The following is a 16,875-nucleotide window of genomic DNA, read 5'->3' as shown; positions in this document are numbered from 1 at the left end:
GGACAGGATATAAAGTAGAGCTGTAAAAGAAACAGGAAAATAATTCTAATTAGAAAAGAACAGAAAAATGTTAACTAAGGAGAGATATAACAAAAGAAGATAAGTTAACAAGAAAGAATCAAAAAAGTATTGTGAACAGTATTGATAAGGATAAGAAACTGAGTAAGAACCTGTGTAAAGATACAAGCTGAGGATTCCAGAAACGGCATACAAAAGGCAAAACTTGTACTACCAGCAATGACTCCTGCCTTAGGCTGAGGGGCAGCAAGCCCTCAGGATTGGAATGTACAGTATTATAGCTGAGGGCAGCAGGAAAGAGGTCACAGTGCCAGCATCCAGGGCTATCAATAGCCCCACCAATAAGGCAGGTAGAAGAGACTCTGGGTAGACCAACAGCCTACTATGGTTCAAGCAGCATAAGATCCTAGAGATGCTGTTGGACGAGGACAAGGAGATGTTAAAAGCTTTCAATTACTTTTAACCTTGTTTCTTGAAAACAATTTGCAGACTTGGAGAAATTTACAGAGATATGAAAGGCAGAAGTTTAGCCATCAACATGCATTTTCAAGGAAGTAAAGGAAGAACTTGGAAGCATAAATGAAGATGTTGAAGCAACTCTTGTCAAGATATGACAAGTCATCTACAGGTAGCAAAGAAATAGTCTCAAGATTTAATAGTAAAACCATTAAGCTTCTGGATGAAAGTCAAATTAAAAAATAAGAGCACAAGTTGCAGATGCCTTCTTATACAAGTTCCAAATGACTTCTGCTGAAATAACTCAAGGAACATAGAAGGACTTATTATTAAGGATGTTTTCAAGGCATTGGAAAGAGTAAAACATTCATAATTATGTCAAAGTTTACCTGCATATCAACAAACATCAGGTTTAGAAATTATGGAACAGAGGGCCTTGTTTCAAGAAATGGCTTGTGAAAGACTTCATCAGTGGACTCAAATGAAGAACCTTGATGATGAAGAACCTTGACACAAAAATCATATGAAACACCTCTAGCATTAACTAGGACAATGGAAGGCCTGCCAGGTATACCTTAGATGAATTTGGAATAGCCAGAGAAGTACAGATGTATACGGGTTTACTGATGTTCTTAAAGGAGGGGACCAAGGAGGTACACCTAGATCCATTGAAATCCACTCACATGACCCTTTGAGGTATGCAGAAAATTTGTTAGCTTGGGTTCATCAACTTACTGCTTCTGAAATGAAATACTTTTAATCTCTCTTAAAGCATGTAAATACACAATTTTAAAGAAAATATTCAAGAAGGTGCTGACCATATCACTAAGGGGTGTGTGTAGGACTTTAAAGGTTCAACTTGAGCAAACTTGCTAAACTTGGGGAAGTTTTAGTATATAAAATTTCCAATCTTCTGAAATTTTATCAGTGGCATTGTTGTAAATAGTGTAACAGCATTGTTGACACTACTCTTTGCTGGACAAATAGGAAATATTGAAATATTTCTCAATAGGTTGAGTCTTCATACCAGTAAATTAAAGGACAAGGTTGAACTCTCACCACTGAACTTTGCACCAAATTGGGCACTCAGTCAGACACTCAAGTTGCTACATAAAGTTTTGGATGTTTCTTTGGTCATACCCTTTAATGCTCAAAAGCTGATTTTGTGCATGTTTTATCATGTGTCTTGGATCCTCTCTGCCAGATATGTGCTTGTATCAGCCAGCAGTTTAGGCACAGATAATACAGTCACTTCCATGATCAATGCCCTATTGATAAGGACAACATTAGTTCTATTTGAATTCATTGGCAGATACAAAACAACCAGCATTTGAAAAGGCTAGTTTCAGACTGAAGTAAATTTAGACACTTATAAATGAGCAAGCCTCTTATGTTTTAACTAGAATAGGCTTGAATTATATCTACAACACTTTTTAGCACCCTAAACCTAAACAGGGTTTTTTAGTCAATATGCCAAACTTGGATTCTGTGTCACTGAGGTCTATAGTGGTTCAGTTTACCTGCCAGAAAACATGTTAATGTCACTGCTGAACCTTGTTCTAAGTACCACAATGAAAGAACAGATGCTAAAACAGTCTACAGCACTAGTGTGTAGGGCCTGTGGTGAAGCATGTACTGCTGTGAGGCAGTCAATAAACACAGAGATCTAGAGAGCCTTCTATGCTGATCACTGCAGCAAACACAAACACTTCTCTCCTAGTTATGTTATTTGATTGTGTTAGCAAAATATTGCATCCCTAAAATATTGAAGCCTGTCTTATTTTTTAGCCTATTAAATCTTTACTTAGAGATTTGACAGAATTTTCTTTACATTGTAAATTTGTAGGTCCCAATTAATTTATTTCAGTTTCAATAACATGGAAATAAGTAACACATTGGATTGAATTAGTATTGCTCTGATCTGATTTCTATAGATTCTTTGTTAGCCACCTCTCTAGCTCTGCAGTTTCCCCTTTATTTTGGAACATAAATGAAAAAGTAGTATGAGAGTTTTGAAGTATTTTTTATAAGAATAATTCTAAATTAACAGCATATAAAAATTTTGTCAAAATTTAAGAATTAGTATAAAATGTGACCTAATAAATGCTTCTTTATCTTAAAAAAGGAGACAAAATTGAAAGCAGAATATAAATAAATGCCAAGTCATGTGGAACTATAAGGGTTTAGAGCCCAACAAGAATGTAGCCCTTTGGGGAACCTATAATGCACCATCTACTATGTTAAATGGTTTGTTGACATTTTCTCATTTAATTTTTACAAAATTCCTGTAGATTCCATTTACAGATAAGAAAACAGGTTCAAAAAAGCAACTTGCCAATAAACAGGTTGTGGAGATTTGCTATACAGCATAATGCCTATTGCTACTTAAATTTTTCTTAGATCTTATGTTCTGATCACTAATAATAATAATAATAATATAATACAGCAGGAGGAAACTTTAGGAAGTGATGGATATGTCCAACAATATCCAACATAACTGCCAGTATACCCTCTCTTAGCACCTTGTCTAAGCACTAGTCTATAGGGCCTGTGGTGAAGTTTTAGTATATAAAATTTATAAATTTTATAAATTTTCCAAAATCTCAATTAAATGGCATTATATAATTAGGTACATAGTACCTATGATAGGTTCTAGAGCCCAAAATGTGGTCTATGTCTATATTCCCAGGACCTGGCATACTAAAATCTTAATAAGTGTTTCTTGGATGACATACCAATATAAAGCTTTTTCACAGTATTTTATGCTGCAGTAGGCTGAAATATTTTAAAAGTATAGTTCACAGAAGAGAGGATTTGAAGGAAAATGGGATCTGTATTGGCAAGTGAAAATAGATTGCATGACTTATAAAGGGAGTTGCAGGAATACAAAACAGAGATATCGTATTCGCATCCTTCACTGGTTCTTGGCAGAAAGTACACAGAAATTTTATTTCCTTAAACATCAATCGTAATAAATGAATATAAAAAGAGTTTTTTTAAATCTTTCAGTGATTTTTACAGAATATAGTAGATGAAAACAGTGACTAGTGCTCTCCCACATGCAACCCTGGCAATATTGGTGTTAGTCTTATGCCTGCTCACCGGAACCAGTGTGCACCTCTCTTCCTAACTCTGTGCTCAGTGAAAACACTTTAGCAGTATGAAATTAGTCACAAAGAAAGCACATAACCACATAAATTAGCAAATGGTACAAATCAAAAATATTGGGGAGGTGGGAAGGCAGAGAGGGAACAGAGATTATAGAGTATTGCTGTGTGGTGCCTGTGGGGACATACAGGTGGAACTTCCTAAATTTTCTATTTTTTATAAGTTATTGAAATTTTTCTGTATTCAAAATTAGTCTGATCATTTCATTATAATAAGCTTGACTTCACTTTCTCAGAAGGATTGCTTGAGTAGTTTTATGAAGAGAGTAAAATAACAAACTTGGGCAAGGCAAAAGCATGAGATAAAAGGTCGATGTTGAAAGTGAAGTTAGGGGTCATATTCCCTCCTGCATCTATTTTCATCCTCTAATTTACATAGGTCCCAAAGAGTATTTTAGGAAGAAGGGAAACTAAACCCTAATCTTTTTCTTTGGTGCTGGGGATTGAACTTCTAAATCAGTATAGTTCCCTAAATGAAGAAGGCAGGCAGGATTGATAATAACCCTCCACCAGCAGCTCCCATCAAGAACGAACACCAAGGCAGAGAGAAAGGCCTGGCAATTTCCCAAACTCAGTAGCAGCCTTTACATTATCTTGTGTGCATGTGTGTATGCATGTGTATGCACATGCACACATAAGTGGATGTGTGTGCATATAACTGGTTCTAAGTCCATCATGTGATAAATGCCAAAGGCCTAGATACTAAGAGATTTACCTTCAGTAGAGAGAGGATGTGTATGTGTGCCTTAAAATAAAGAAGATAAAAGACTTGGGTCATTGAGAAGTATGACACTTAAGACTCAAGGCAGATTTTGCTTTGTATATGCAGAGGGAGAGGTTATGGGGCTGTGTAGGAACACTAGATAGATAAGCTATAGAAGAAGCAACAGTTTTAGTGGACATGGTCTTATATCTATGATGGCAGGCAGGCACATAACTCTAGTAGCAACTTGTATCATTCCCACTGCTCTAGATGCTACCAGACTTCTACCTGGCAGTAGAAGAAACAAAGTTAATTGGCTAGGCTATCCATTAGTAAGTATTTATTTAGGTTAAACTTGAGAGCCATATCTAGTACACGATCTTCAAATTTTTATCTCTTTTGTTCACTGCTCTATTTCTAGTATCTGGAACAGTGTCTGGCACTAACAACAGTCACCCAACAGAGTTTCAAGAATGGCTAAATTAATGGATCTGAAATTCCATTCTTCTCACCAAACGGGTTATATATCATAAACTTATCCAACCCTTTAGACTAAAGTAAATCTAGAGACCCTTGGGAGGAGAATCCGAGAAGGAATACCATACTTCTAGAGAAAGGCACAACCTCTGAGTTATTGTACTTTAAGTGTGAACCAAGGGCTGGTAGTGCACTTACCTCACATGTACAAGGCCCTGGGTTCAATCCCCAATACCACAAAAAAATAAATAAATAAATTTAAAAGGATTTAAATGTGAATCAAATATGGACAAATTTTGTATCTCAAGATGATAAGCCTAACATACTCTAGTAAAATTAGCAAGTCAAATTTGATGTCATTTTTTTTCATATCTACTTTAATTTGAACTGCTTTTTTCCTCATGAAAGGTATAAAACTGCTCTCTGTGGATTTTACAAGGCATAAACAATTTATATAACATTTTGAACACCTTCATCTATATAGAGTAAGGAATCCTTTCTAATTTTAAAAGTAATAAACTTCTATTGTCAGTGCATGTGAAATGCTTTAAGCATTTCATCTTTAAACAAAGCTACTTAGGAACTTATGTTCTAAAGTATACACTAGAAGTTCATAGAATTTAGAGCTGGGGAATGCTTTAGAAATCACCTGGTAGAAACTTCTCATTTTAACATGAAATAAACTGAGGTTGAAGAAGTTAACTCAGCATTTCTAAAACCAAATATTGCTCAGTAGCCCTTTTCCATTATTGACAATTAAAACAACTCAATCATTTTTTTCTAACATGGAATCCTACTATTTCTATTCAACAAAATTGAAAGTATATACAAATCTTCCATCTAATAGATTTTCAAATACTTTTAGTAGTCATGTTCTTTCTAAGTATTTCTTTAGCATTTTCCTCAACTAATATTTGTGTTATTTTATTACCTCTAATGCAATCATGTTGAATTCTTCAGCATACCTACTTTAGTTGTATCCAATGAAGGGCTACAGAATACACCTGGGGCAATTTAGTTTTGCCAATACAGGTACCCACAGCACTTGTGGGTGAAAATAGCATTCCAGAAGTGAATAATCCAGGGACAACATGAAGAAGAAGAATTTTAAAAAACAAAGACAAGTGTGGAGAAAAACCAATGTTTAAAAGAGAGTTGAGTTGTCAGAAGTTTAAAGAAATAAATAGAACCTCTCACTATGTTAATAGGAATGTGTAAAGGTGCAATCATTCTGAAAAATGGTATAAAACATGTATCAAATTTTCAGCTTTAAAACATTTGGAAGAGAATTTACATCTGTAAGATCATCAAGTGCACGGAATATATATATACAACAATATTCGTAGGAGTTTTGTTAAGAGAAAAGTGAGAAATAAACAAAATGGTCATTAATAAGGGATTGATTAAATAAATCAAAGTACAACCATGCAATGACATGTTCTGCAGCAACACAAATGATGGCATCTACATTATTAACATGAAAATATCCTAATTTTTTAGTTGAAAAAAGAGTCATTTAAGAGGTCAAACATGTACCATAATTCCATTTATATAGTCTAGTTATAATTGTTTGTTTATGACACATGATTAAATTAATGTTCTATTCATAATATTAATCCTGTTATTCTTTTCAGAATATTTATAGTAATAATTTCTGAGTGGTTTGTTTGCATTTCTGATGTTGCTTTGTTTGCTTTCTTTATTCTTTTGAATACAATTTGGAGATTTTTTAAATTTTTATATATATTTTAAGTTGTTGATGGACCTTTATTTTATTTATTTATATGCGGTGCTAAGAATCAAACCCAGTGCCTCCCATGTCCTAGGCAAGCGCACTACCACTGAGCCACAATGCCAGCCCCATCTTGGAGATTTCTAATTGTTTATATTATTTTAATAATTTTTATAATAATAAAGTTATTTTTATTTCAAAAAAAATCTAAAAATTTCAGAAAGGGTAGAAAAATCAGTGGAATAAAAAAAAAAAAAAAGCAAGGAACATGGTGTGAGAAGATAGGAAGCCTAGGCAAGAAAGATGGAAGAAAAGAGTGATCTAAAAAGAAAGGCACTGTCAGAAGTTTTAAAAGCCACAGGGAATTCGGGGCTGAGGACAGAGGGTTACTATAGCTGGCAATTCAAAGTACTTAATAATTAGATAGAAAGCAAATTAAGAAACCAAAAGAAAAAGATCAATGAGACAGCATGAGAGAAATAAGGCATTCACATTTAAACAGTCTCAAACTTTGTAAATAGGTCTTTTGTTTCATGATCAATATTATGAGTAATTTCATTGGCAGTGTTGGCACTATGCTTTGGATTCATCATAAAATGCTTTCTTACTACAGAATCATCTACTTAAATCAGTAATTTATCCCAACCACAAACTGTTATACAAAGAAAAATAAGAATTTTTTTTTAAAAAAATCATTTTGCTAAGAAGCCTGTAGTGTTTTACAAGGTATTTCTAAGGTAATTTAGAAAGTTTGAAAGTAATAATAAAAAAAAAACACTCATGATATTCTCTCCCCCAGAGGCCAGATGAAAGCTTATTTTATCAGCAGAAAATTAAAATTTTACGTTCTTCTCATCATGATTTCAATCATTTTGTCCTTTATTATATTTCCATCTGAAACTCATTAAGGGGTAGAAACTCGAGAGGATCTGTTTCTTCCATCATGTTTTCAATGGTTGGACCGTGAGCAGTAGGAACACCTAGGGAGCCAGGAAAGAGGGAAGATGGGATGAGGGAGGAAACACATAAACCAAGCGTGGAATGCTGGTCACCAGGGGACGGGAGGCAGAGGGGGTCTGGGGTGATGGCCATAGAATATAAAACTTCACTTAGATAGGAAGATCAAGTTCAAAAGGTCCATTGTACAACCTGGTAACTGTAGTTAATAACAATGTATTGTATTTCGAAAAATTCTGAGAAGCACATGTTAAGTGCTCTCACCCAAAAGTAATCTACCTGGCTTGGTACAGTGTCCCATGCCTGTAATCCCAAGAACTCAGGAGGTTAAGGCAAAAAGGATGACAACTTTGAGGACAGCCCAGGCAACTTAGCAAGACCCTGCCTCAAAATAAAAAAATTTTAAAAAAGGGCTGGGGATGTATGTTGCTCAGTGGTTAAGTGCCCCTGGTTTCAATCCCTAGTACCAAAACTAAAACCAAAACAAAAACAAAACCTATGTGAGGTAAAGCATATGATTTCATCCAGATTTAGTTATTCAACAATGTATATAATCTTCAAAGTATCATGTTGTACAGAGCAATTACATATAATCTTCTCTGTGGATTTAAAACATAAATTTTTAAAAACGAATAGAGGAGCAAACAATTTCATTCACTAGACAAAAATATAAAAGAGAACATTTCAAGTAGCAATTTCAGAATGCTGGACACCTGAAAGGAATTAATTTTATTAAGGTTCCAGTGATTTTAGTACTGCTAAAATTATGGGTGTAAACTAGCCCCTCGAAAATCAAGAATATCACCATTTTTGATTATTTAATACTTGTTCATTATTACCAGTATTTAAAACAATTGCTGTATTTAATGTGAATATAAATAGGTGAAGTGGCCACAGTAATTTTTTTCCCCCAATAATGTCTAGAACTCAAGTATCTCAATGACAACACTAATACCTAACCCTCCTTGGGGAAGGAAGAGCACAAAACAAAAACTTGGCTCAGTGTCTTTACAGCTAGCCTCATTATCTGATTAGCATTAACTAGTTATTGATAAATGCTGATGGATTCCCCCCAAAAAATTCAAATGGACTGGTCATTTTGTTAGAGGACCCTGTAGAAAGAAGATACCCTGTAGAGGCTGTGTGTCCTATACAATTGATGAGCTTTCAGGATACTTCTAGGGGATTAGCAGCCAAGAGGTGGACTAAGTTGACATACTTCACAATGTCCCCTTCACAGTACTACTTCCACATTTTAATCTGCATAACTAAAGAATGAATACACTTAAGTCTTGGGTGTCTAGAAAACTCAACAAAGAGTATAGTGTTAATATAAACCTATATACTAGATATTAAGAATCTTTGGTCACTAAGTGGTTTGTCTTCAAAGTATTAAATGTTTTCCAATAAAAATATTTAAGGATTAATGGAACAATTTCTTTCTCTAAAATTCCCTTTTAATATTTCTAGGATTATATTTAATGTAACAAAAAGGAATTTCTTTTCATCTATTATATTTCTGAAATACTGATTGATAGGAAATGTTACATATACAGAAACACACAGAGAGAGTTCTCATTTATAGAGATTATGGCATATGTCACATTAAAAAGCAAATACACCATACCCAAATACTACTGTGCATTTGATAGGTAGAGAATAACAATAAGCAGAGCAAAATGAATTTATGTGAGTCAAATACACAAATTATATGAAATAATTAAAGGAAGAACCATAGAATATGGTGTATCATTAAACTGAGAGTTAATTTTAGGAATAAAAGTGAATTTCATTATTAAAGGCTTTTATTATCTTATTTTATTATTACTAGGATACCCATAGGAAAATAGGACAGTTTATTATGAAATGTAAATATCCATTAAAGATGGTTCAATAAATGATTGAAATTTACTGCTGGCTATTCCTTTCTGAAATGTCCAATGTTATCCTCCCTAATTTTCATCTTCAAATTTCCAATATGTTTGGCAGGCAAAATGTACAACTTTAAAAGATTCTTATGTAACACCTCTACTTATAATCAGCTCATCAAATACCACTTAGAACTATACCATCAATTGACCCTATATCAATAATACTAAATAAATTATTAATTTGTAGTGCAGCAGAGAATTTAAAATAAGAACATCAGGTTGTAATAAAAACCAGACTCCAATGAAGAGTGTTTTTCCTATTGAAGGGAATGAATTCCAGTCCAGTGGGAATTTGATAACTATAAAACATTTCAAACTCAAACAAAATTATTTGGAAAATTATTGTGGTATGGGTACTAACTTAATTTAAATGCCTTATTGCTTAATAATAGGACAGTGTCAACATTTTAAAACTAGTCATGAAAAAGTAAGTAAATTTGGCCAAGTCTCCTTGTGGATTTGAATCTCTGTCATAATAGTTATTAGTCATTTGATCTGGGCAAGTTGTTTAATTGCCTGTGCTTTAGTTTATTCCTTTGTAAAATGAAAATAATAATGGAACTTGCCTCATTGAATAACTAAAAAATTAATCCATTTTCCATTATCTGACCTAACTCATGCAAAAATTTAAACTTCATCCCCAGTCACATTTTATGTGCTCCCACACAATCTGTGATTTAGCCAAATCACATTCGTCATTCCCAGAATATAAAAGATCCTTTATTCTTTGAATTTAGAACTCCTGTTCATCCTTCAAAGCACACCTCTATCTTTGTGAACCCAATGTTTGTTTCTCCTAGCAGAATCCACTTTCTGCTTCTATTGAAAATTTGCATATTCTTTATTATAATGAGCTATACTTAAATTTATATATATACATATATAAATATATAAATATATATATATGCAATTTGAGGACAGATTGCATCTTCCTAATATGTGTCTTCATTCTTACAATCTAAGTCTATAGTGTTTACCTATTCCACATGGAATCTATATAACCATAGCTTATGAACAAGCCCTGATATTAACTAAAATTTCAAAATTCCAGCTGAGCATGATGGCACATGCCTGTTTCAATAGTGACTCAGGAGGCTGAGGCAGGAGGATCACAAGTTCATGGCAGCCTTAACAACTTAGCAAGGCCCCATTTCAAAATTTAAAAATTTAGAAAGGGCTTGAGATGTTGTTCAGTGGTAAATCACCCCTGTGTTCAATCCCCTGTACCAAAATAATAACAATAAAATTTCAAACTTTGGTATCTTCAATATGATTTTGTTAAGTTTTGATGATTAGTGATGTTGGGCATGTTCACTTATCCCCATCTGCCATTTGTTTGTCTTTGAAGAAATGTCTATTCCAGTATTTAGCTTATATTGTTAGTTTTTTGCTAGTTAATTGTAGGAGTTCTTTACATATTTTGGAAATTAACCCCTTGACATATATACGGTTTGCAAATATTCACTTTCATTTCATTAAGTTGCCTTTAAATTAAAGTTATTATTTCCTTTGCAGTGCAGAAAGTTCTTAGTTTCATGGAGTCTCACTTGTCTGTTTTTGCTTTTGTTGACTGTTGTTGGTTTTATATCCTTGAAATCACTGCCAAGACCACATTGTGAAGCTTTTCCTGTGTTTTCTTCAAGTTTCATACTTGCAGGTCTTATTTTTAAGTCTTTAATCTACTTTGAGTTGATGTTTATGGGTCCAATTTCATTCTTCCTCATGTAGATAACTGATTTTTATTGAAAAGACTGTCTTTTCTCTAGTATGTATTCTTAGCACCTTTTTTGATGATCAACTGACCACAAATCTGTGACTTTTCTTCATGGCTCTCTATTCTGTTCCATTGGTCTATGTATCTGTTTCTATGCTAGTACCGTATTGTTTTGATTACTGCAGGTTTGTGGTATATTTTGAAATCAGGTAATGTGAGGTCTCCAGCTTTGTTCATCATGCTCAAGAAGGATTTGGCTATTCCAGATGGTTCTATGTGAATTTTAGGATTTTTTTTCTATTTCTGTGAATAATGTTTGAATTTCAATAGAGATTGCATTGAATCTATAGGTAATTTTGGTAATATGGACATTTTTATAATATTAATTCTTCTAATCCATGAACATAAATTATATTTCTGTTTGTGTTATCTTTAATTCAATTTATCAACATTTTATCGTTCCCACTACACAGATCTTTCACCTCCTGGTTAGATCCATTTTAAGTACTTTTTTACCATTATAAATGAGATTGTTTTCTTTTTAAGACACTGTTTTAAACATTGTTAGTAAATAGGAACACTATGGATTTTTATATATTAATCTTTATTCCATAATTTGACTAAATTTATTTATTTGTTCTGAGAGTTCTTTTGGTAGAGTCTTTACAGGTTTACATATAAAATCTTAATTCTTCTTCTTCAATTTGGGTGATTTTGTCCCCATTCTCTTGCCTACTTTCTCTGCATAGGACTTTCAGTACTTGGTTGAATAGAAGCAACAAGAGTAGTCATCTTTGTCTAGTTTCTGATCTTAGATGAAAATCTTTCAACTTTTCATCATGGAGTATGAGATAAACTGTGGGTTTATCAGATATGCTCTTTTTAGTCTTTAGGCACATTCTTCAATAACTAATTTGTTGAGAGTTTTTTTTTATAAAAAGGATGTTGAATTTTGTCAATTGCTTTTTCTGCATCTAGTTAAAGAATCATACCATTTTTTGTCTTAATTCTGAATTTTGTCTTGATTCTTTTGTCCTAGATCCATGAATATGGTATGTCGCACTCATTGATTTACATATATAGAATCATTCCCAGAGATAAACCTTTCACCACAGGAGTAAATACTACTCTACCATGACATGCAAAGCATCTTTTCTTCTGCTAACTTTTGGCCTTGTTTTTCTTCTAGTTCCTTCGAATGTAAAGTTTATTTGAGCTCATTCTGGTTTTCAGTTTTTGGTATTGGGGATTGAACCTAGGGCTGCTTAACCACTGAACCACATCCCCAGACTTCTACTTCTTCTTCTTCTTCTTCTTCTTCTTCTTATTATTATTATTATTATTATTATTATTATTTTGAAACAGGGTCTCACTAAGTTACAGAGGCTGGCTTTGAACTTGTAATCCTCCTGCCTCAGCCTTTCATGCTGCTGGGATTATAGGCATGAGCCAACTCACCCTGTGTTATTCTTTTTTTAATGTAGACATTTATACTATAGTCTTCTCTTTTAATACTGCTTTTGTGGAATTTCACAAGTTTGAATAAGTAGTATTTTCATTTCCATGTCTCAAGATATTTTGTATGTTCCTTTTTGATATCTTTTTTGACCTACTGGTTGTTCAAGAATGTTTTGTCTAATATCCACATTGTAATCCACTTGTAATTGTTTCAGTATTTATACTACTATGGGTTTCTAGTTTCATCCTATTGTGGTCATAAAAATTACTTGGTCTGATTTTGATCTCTTTAACTTCCATAAAACTGGTTTTGGGGTCTAAGATTCTGTAGAATATTCTGGCTACCTTGAGAAGAATGTGTATTCTGCTCCTATTGAGTGAAATGTTCTGTATATGTCTATTAGGTTCATTTTGCCTAGAATGTTCTTCAACTGCTATTTCCTTTTGATCTTACTTTTAGATGTTTTACCATCACTGAAAGTGGGATATTAAATCCTCCTACTATTATTGTATTGCTATTTCTACTGATATTTGCTTTATTTATTCATGTGTTCTTATTCTGAGTATATAAATATTTATAATTATGATGCCTATGCCTACTGTATCAATTATTATAATTATTCTGGTGAATTGATACTTTTTCCATTATAAAATGTCTTTGGGGGGAGCTCTTACAATAGTTTTAACTTATGTATTTTGTTGGATATAAGTGCAGCCACCTCTGTCCTTTCTTTACATATTCATGGAATAGTTTTCCATCCTACACTTTCAGTTTATGTATCCTGAAATCTGAAATGAGCTTCTTATAGACAGCAAATAGTTCAGTCATCTTTTTTCATCATTCAGCCACTCTTGTCTTTTGATTGGGGTGGGGAACAGTTACATGCATTTAATTTTAAGGCAGTTTTTGACAGAAGAATGTATTATTGCCATTTTGTTAATTGTGTTCTGTTAATTAAGTGGTTTATTTTCCTCTCCTACTGTCTTCCCTTATGCTTTGATTTTTTTGTATGCTCATATTCTTTGATTCTTTTCTCTTTTCCTTTTATGTAAACCCTGTAGGTATTTTTGTGACTACTATGGGACTTTCAAATTTTATAAAATATAAGATCTTATATTTAAAAGAGTCTCTCATAAAAACTTAGGCTCAATCAAATAAAAACAACTCTGAATTCTCCCTCCCACCCATATTTTATGGTATTGTATCACAACTTTCATCTATTTATGTAGTGTATCTATTAACATATTTCTACCTATTAAAAGTATTTTTACCACTTTTAACAATTTTTACTAGAATCAAAAAGATTTACTCACCATTCTTACAGTTTTATCATTCTGTATTTTTCTATATATTTACCTATATTGGCAATTTTTATAGTTTCTTATGTTATCATGTTACTATTTGTTTCATGTTGAAACCCTTCCTTTAGTAATTCTTATAGGCAGATCTTATGGTGATGAGCATTTTCTACTTTTGTTAGTTGGTAAAATATTTTCTCTTCATTATTAAAGAATAGTTTTATTAGGCACATTGTTCTTGGTTGGCAATTTTTTCTTTCAGGACTTTGAATATATCACCCTACCTCCTTCTGGTCTGCAAGGTTTCTGCTAAGAAATCTGCTTTTCATCTTGTAAAGTTCCCTTGTACCTAACAGTTTTGATCTTCTTTTGCTACTTTCCAATTCTCTCTTTAACCTTAATGTTTGACAACTGTGTTATAATTTGTCTTGATACAAAAATCTTTTCTTTTCCCCAGGACTGGAGATTAAACCTCTACCACTGAGCTACATCACTAGCCCTTTTTATTTTCAATTTTGAGAAAGGATCTCAAAATTGCAATCCTCCTGCCTCAGCCTGTTGTGTAGCTGGAATTACAGGTGTGAGCCACCATGCCCAGCTACTTTTCAGTATTTTCTTTCTCTTTGTGAAATACTCACTTTGTTTCAATAATGTTTCTCTAACCTTAGATAATATCTTTATGACAGTTACTTTGAATTTTCCATGAGGTACATCACATATATAGATATATAGCTACCATATATATTATTATATGTGTGTGTGTGTCTGTGTGTGTGTGTGTGTGTGTGTATCTCCATCCATTTCATTAGGCTCATTTTCTAGAGATTCATCTCATTCCTTTGAATAGAATGTATTTTCATGTTTCTTCATTTTTCTTCACTCTTTGTATTTTGTTACTAGATTTCTCACAAAGGAAATTTTTTTGTGACTTGTTCCCAAATGGTGTGTCTATAGAAGAGAAGAGGAGGGTTCATCACTTCATACTCTGCCATCTTACTGACATTAATCCTCTGTATTTTTTTAATTGACTATTTGTATTGCTTCAAGTATCCTCAATTCTTCAAACAGCTGTTCTCACCAAAAAACTAGTAGTATTGAACCAATTTGTGTTCTCTTGGCACATTTCCTCTGCTGCTGTAATCAAACAAGATTTCACTACTCACAAACAGCACCATTTTTCATACTTTGTTAACAATACAACCATTCAGAAATGTATGTTGGTTGCAGCCTCACTGTCATTTTTAACTTTGTAAAAGAAATTCGGCTGATATCATATTCCACTTTAACTTTCTAATTTATTATGATTGATACCTTCTGAGTCACAGAGGTTTTTATGAATTTACTCTGATTATGGTAATATCTATTTTATTCTAGCATATCAATAGTTTCATTATATAACAAAATGTTTTACTATCTAATTAAATAACAAGAAAAAAATCTACGTGCACTGTGCCAAAAAAGCACAGCATTCAGAGTCTACTTCTCCCTCATTTTCTTGTTCTGAAAAGTAATAAAAATAAAATCTCATGGTATAGTGATATACATCATACTAAAACTTCATGATTAATGCAATGAGTAGCAGTGTGATACATGGAACCACATATATTCAGTCATTATTCTTCCGTTGTAATGCAAAAGTATCTATAGATAAAACACAATTGATGAGCATATCTATGCTCCAAAAAAGCTTTATTAATCAATACTGTTGTAATTTGGATCTTAAATGTCCCCCCAAAACTCATGTGTTTAAGGTTTGTTCCCCAAAGTAGCAGTGAGGAGGATCCTTTGTGAGAGGATTGGGTCATGAGGGCTCTGACCTGATTAACTGATTAGTCCATTGGTGAATTCATAACTTAATGGTCTATCTGAAGGTGGTGGAAACTTTAGGAGGTGGGGCCCAGTTGGAGGAAATAGTTCACTGGTGGTATGCCCTTGAAGGGTGTATTTTATCTTCAGCCCCTTTTTCTCTCCCTCTCTCTTCTTCTCTTTTCCCAGTTGACCTGAGGTGAGCATCTCTGCTGTATCATGCACTCCCCACCATATTGTTCTGCCTCACCATCAGCCTATAAACCATGAAGTCAAGGAACCATGGACTAAAACCTCTGAAATCATGAGCAAAAATTAATCTTCTCTCTTTTAAGTTATGTACCTTAACAACTTAAATATTTTATCACAAAGATGGATAGTTGAAACAAACACTGAAATCTTAATTTCATGGAAATTTTATGTCAGAAATATTACTATTAATTCTTTCGATCTATCTCTGGCCTCCCTCTCCTGAAGTTGATTTGTACTCTGAAGCGATTGTGGTAAATAAGATTCAGTATCTTCTCTCAAAGTGGTGCTGATACTGGGAACCATAAAGGACACACATTGAGTTAAAGTATCAATACACTGGGGCCTCATGAGAAATAAGCTTACTAAATAGTTCCTTGCATTAAAGAATAAGCATTGATCATCCCACAGATGTGTAAACATATAAGCTTGCAAAAGCAATTGAACAAATTTCCTCAAACTGCCCACACTTGAACAACTGAACCCATTAACACCAAAGTGAAAGAATTTTAAAAATTCATAGTTAAAATGTTCCATGAGCTAAAAGAAGATGTAGACAATTATCTTAAAGAGAAATGCAGGAAGTGAAAGACCATTTCAATAAAGTGATAGAGACTCTTTAAAAAAAAGAACCAAACAGAAACCCTGGACATGAAAGACTCAAAAATTCAAATTCAAGAGCAGCCTGCAGCAGGGCCCCGGAGACCCAGGCCAACTGATTCGCGTGGCCTGCCCTGCGGCTACAGAAGGCGTGGCGCCTCAGTGAAGCCATTAATTGGCAAGCAGGGAGGTTAGGGAAGGCCATTAGGTGGAATCCCACCAGCCAAGCCCACACGGACCCTTGGGCCGAGCACGGGTTCTCAGAAGGGGAAGGAAGCGGTACAGTCCCATCCCCCACAGCGGACACT

At 33.6% G+C, this 16,875-nt stretch overlaps 1 pseudogene; it reads left to right on the top strand.

Annotated features, from left to right (window-relative positions):
• Positions 1–529: 529 nt before the first annotated feature.
• LOC113185837 (conserved oligomeric Golgi complex subunit 6 pseudogene) lies at positions 530–2,194 on the top strand (annotated as a pseudogene).
• The last annotated feature ends 14,681 nt before the right edge of the window (positions 2,195–16,875 follow it).

This window comes from Urocitellus parryii, chromosome 1, assembly GCF_045843805.1.
Source record: "Urocitellus parryii isolate mUroPar1 chromosome 1, mUroPar1.hap1, whole genome shotgun sequence".
Lineage (NCBI taxonomy): Eukaryota > Metazoa > Chordata > Mammalia > Rodentia > Sciuridae > Urocitellus > Urocitellus parryii.
This window is presented reverse-complemented; position numbering and strand designations above follow the sequence as displayed.